Raw genomic sequence first — 5234 nt, forward strand, 5'->3', positions numbered from 1 at the left:
TATGAATTATGAGATACCATTAGGAGAAACAATCTACTTAATTGGAGTCCCAGATGAAGAAGAGCAAAATAAAGGGAAGAAAGCTGAGAACTTCTTAAATCTTGGGAAATATTTGGACAGTCAAGTTCATGAAGCTAATAGGTGACCTCAAAATTTCAATTCAAAATGATCTTCTCCAAGACACATTATAATAAAATCAAAGACAAGAGAGAATTGCAAAAACAGCAAGAAAAAAAAATTCCTCACATACAAGGAAATGTCCATAAGGCTTTCAACAGATTTTTCAGCAGAAACCTTGGAAGCCAGGAGAGAATGGGATGATTTGTCAAAGTGCTGGGAAAAAATTTGCCAATTAAGTGTATTTTACTTGGCGAAGTTGTCTTTCAGAAATGAAGGTGAGATAAAGACTTTCCCAAAGAAATTCTGAAGAGTTCTTCAAGCTGCCATGAAAGGATGCTAATTAGAAATACAAAAACATAGAAAATGTAGAACACACTGGTAAAGGTAAATACATAGTCAAATTTAGAATACTCAAATACTGTAATATGGTGGTGTGTTAATCACTTTATTATAAATGTGAAAGGACAAATGTATCAAAAAATAACTACAATAATTTGTTAATGAATATACAATAAAAAGGTAAACTGTGACTTAAAATATACAAAATTGTGGTAAGTAAAAGGGTAGTTTTTGTATATGATCAAAGTTAAGTTTTTACCAATGTAAAATAGACATATCTGTAAGATGTTTTATGTAACCCTCATGGTAACCACAAAGCAAAAGCCTACAGTAGATACAAAGCAGATAAACCAAAGAGATTGAAAGCACACTACTATTAGAATATCATCAATAAACAAATGTACAGAGGAAGAAAAGAATGAGGGAGTTACAAAAGAGCCAGAAAACAATAGGATGGCATAGGTAAGTCCTTAGCTATTAATAATTATTTAAATGTAAATGGATTAAATTACCTAATCAAAAGACATGAGTGGCTGAATAGATAAAAAAACAAGACCCAGCTATATGCTGTCTACAAGAGACTCACTTCAGCTCTAAGACACACTAAGGCTAAAAATGAAGGGATGTGAAAAGATAGTGCATGAAAATGGAAACTAGAAGAGAGAATGTGAGTAGCTATACTTATAAGAGACCAAGTAGACTTTAATTCAAAACCTGTAACAAGAGGCAAAGAAGGCATAGTGATAAAGGGGGTCAGTTCATCAAGAGGATAAAATTATATATATCTCCAGCATCAGAGTACCTGAATATTCTAAGTAAATTCTAACAGAGCTGAACAAGAAATAGACAACAATACAATAATATTATGGGACCTCAGTACCCCACATTCAACAATGGATAGATGGTCCAGAGAGATAATCAATAAGAAAACATTGGACTTGAATTACACTTTAGACCAAAAGGGCCTAACAGACATATACAGAACATTCCACCAAAGAGCAACAGACTATAAAAGAAAAATAAATAAAAGGCATTCAAAATACAGATGGCCAAGCACGTGAAAAGATACTCCACATAGCTAATCATCAGGGACATTCAAATCAAAACCACAATGAGATACCACCTCACACCAGTTAGAATGACCACTACCCAAAAGACAAGAAATAACAGGTGTTGGCGAGGATGCAGAGAAAGGGGAACCCTCCTACACTGTTGGTGGGAATGTAAATTGGTACAACCACTGTGGAAAGCAGTATGGAGGTTCCTCAAAAAACTAAAGATAGAAATACCATGCAACCAGTAATTCCACTTCTAGGAATTTACCCTCAAAAAACAAAATTCCTGATTTCAAAAGATATATGCACCCCTATGTTTACTGCCACATTATTTACAATAGCCAAGATATGGAAGCAACCTAAGTGTCTATCAACAGATGAATGGATAAAGAAGAGGTGGTACATATACACAGTGGAATATTATTCAGCCATAAAAAAGAAAAATCCTGCCATTTGTGGCAACATGGATGGACCTAGAAGGTATTATGCTAAAAGTGAAATAAGCCAGACAGAGAGAGACAAATACCATATGATTTCACTTATTTGTTAGATCTAAAAACAAAACAAAATGAACAAAACAGCAGTAGACCCTTAGACACTGAGAACTGACTGGTGGTTACCATGGGGGAGGGTTTGAGGTGGGGGGGGAGGAGAATGAGGGAGATAAAGGGGCAGAAAAATTGTCAATCATAATATAAGTAAGTTGGTCACAGGGATGTTAGTACAGCATGGAGAATACAGCTAATGATTTTGTAGCATCTTTCTATGTTGACAGATAGTAACTGCACTATTGGGGTTGAGGATTTAATAATATAGGTAACTGGTGAACCACTGTGTTGTATACCAGAAACCAATATAAGATTGCACATCAACTATACTTCAATTAAACAAAAGAAAAGAAAAGGCATTCAAATTAATAAGGAAGAAATAAAAATGTTATTTGCAGATGACATGATTCCATATGTATAGAAAACCTTAGACTCCACCAAAAAACTGTTAAAGCTAATTAGTTCAGTAAGGTTGCAAATTAAAAATATGATATACAAAAATCTGTTGCATTTCTGTACCCTAATAACAAACTATCAGAAAGAGAAATTAAGAAAACAACTGCATTTACAATTGCATCGAAAAGACTAAAATACCTAGGAATAAATTTAACCAAGGAGGTGAAAATACCCTGAAGTACTTTCACTGAAAGTACAATGAAAACTGTAATACACTGATGAAAGAACCTGAAGGTGACACCAAAATGGAAAAGTATTCCATTCTCATGGATTGTAAAAATTTATATTGTTTAAATGTCCAAAGCAATCTACAGATTTAGTGCAATCACTATCAAAATTCCAATGTCATTTTTCACAGAGCTATAACAAATAATTCTAAAATTTGTATGGAATCACCAGAAACCCCAAATAGCCCAAAACATCTGGAGAAAGAAAAGCAAAGCTGTGGGTATCACACTCCATGACTTAAGCTATATTACAGAATTACAATGATTAAGACAGCATGGTAGTGACATAAGAACAGACCCATAGAACTGTGGAACAGAATAGAGAGCCCAGAAATAAACCCATGCATATATGGTCAATTAATAGATGGTAAAGGAGCCCTGAATGTACAATGGAGAAAAGACAGCCTTCTTGATAAATGGTGTTGGAAAAACTGAACAGCTACATCCAAGAGAATGAAACTGGGTCACTGTCTTACACAATACACAAAAATAAGCTCAAAATGGATTAAAGGAGGCAAGAATATACTATGGGGGAAAAGACAGTGTCTTCAATAAATGGTGTTGGGAAAACTAGACAGCTACATGCAAAAGAACGAAACTGTATCACTGTCTTACAAAAGTAAAAAGTCAAAATGGATTGATGACCTAAATGTAAGACATGCAATCATAAAACTCTTAGAAGAAAACATAAGCAGGAATTCTTTTGAACATCAGAAAGAGTGAACATCACATTATAACTTTCTTCTGGATACATCTCCCCAAGCAAGGAAAACAAAAGGAAAAGTAAATAAGTGGGACTATATCTAACTAAAAAGCTTCTGCACAGGAAAGAGAACCATCAAGAATATGAAAATAAAATAAAATAAACTACCTTAACAAAAACAAGCCAGTCTTAAAAAATAAATAAACTAGCAATAATACAAAATAAAAACACCCTGGGAAGCAGAGGAAAAAAGAAAGTAAGTTCATATCTTTGCCAACTTATTAGGGATCATACAGAGCTCATTAGGCTGCTCTATGTTGTTGCTGTTGTAATGGTATGAATGGTGCTTTTCCCATAAGGGCTGAGGGTCAAATAGTGATTTGGAGCTTTTAAAATAAAATTTAAAAAAATTTAAAAGATAGCTGCTGGCTTGAAATTTGGAGTAGCAGTGGGTGCAAAGAAAAGTAGACAGGTATAAAAAATATTCAGGATGCAGAAGTGACAAGATTTTGTACTGATTAGACACAGGGAATGGGAAAGAGTGAGGATGCCTCAGACAGCATGCTCCAAGTGGAATTCCTGTTGTCCTCCCAAATTTACTGTGTCCTCCGGTGCTACTAATCTCTGAGTGAATCAGCCTCCTGGCACAGAGTAAGCATTAACTGATTGTCTTTGGAGTGAAAGAACGAATGAACAGAGTAAAAATATGGCCAAAGCATTTACCAGGTCCTGCCAGACAGCTGATCCTAAAGTCACCCTCAAGGTGGGCCCAGCAGATGTCTATCACAATTTCCCTCGTGTCTTATCGACCATTTGGGAAATCATCAGGGCCCATGGCCAGAAGAACACCCAGCGTCATATCAGCCAATCTTTGCCTAGAACCTGCAGATGTGGCACAGCCCGGGTTTTACCATAGAGCCTGTATTCTTTACATGAAGGCAATGGCGGATGCATGTACAGCCTATATGAGCAAGGGGGACCTCTGGAGTTGTAGAAAGACGGTCACAGTGGTGCCCAACTGACGGATCTATGTTCACTTTGGGGGGATCTATGATCGGGTTGGGGAGCTCACTTTGGCTCCAAGCAGTAAGAGAGTCTTGATACCAAAGAGGTTTGTTAACCCAGGCCCGCCACACGTGCACGCATGCACACACACACACACACACCACACCACCCCTCCCTCCCAGTCCTGGCAGGCGGAAAACATAGCTGCCAGAAACAATACAGACACCAATTGATTAGTTTGGGTATTATACTGCCGTTCCCAGGGTTGACAAGCAGAGACACAGAGCTGCTTGTGGCTCTTGATAGGGATACCAAAACAAGGAAGTGATCCGTCCCAGTCCACACTTCCCAGAAATAAGGAATGAGGTGGGGCACGCAACAGGTACCCCCAGACTCAACCAACCCAGTGAACACTCCCTGGTAATAGAAGGGAAATTTTCAACTCAGAAGGGAAATATGGCTGCGTGAGCAGTAGAACTGAGGGTGGACACATTTGATGAAGTACACTTTTTTTAACCCCCTTTTAGACAGTATCATTAGATAAACATCCTTTTCCATGATAAACCCAAGTCTTTTCTGGCCCTTTTCCTGGAAAAGCATTCTGCTGCTGTCAGGTTACAGGAACTTCAATAAGAGGCCATTTTCTGGGCATGGAGCCCAGGACTCAAAGGGAGGCTCTAGAGAACATCTGGTTTGCTCGATATGTAGAAGCCAGCACTGCATGTGTGTGTTTGTGTGTATGTGTTTTTCCTATGCTGACTCATGACATTGACGCCTCTCT

This window comes from Manis pentadactyla, chromosome X (assembly GCF_030020395.1).
Source record: "Manis pentadactyla isolate mManPen7 chromosome X, mManPen7.hap1, whole genome shotgun sequence".
In the NCBI taxonomy this organism is placed as follows: domain Eukaryota; kingdom Metazoa; phylum Chordata; class Mammalia; order Pholidota; family Manidae; genus Manis; species Manis pentadactyla.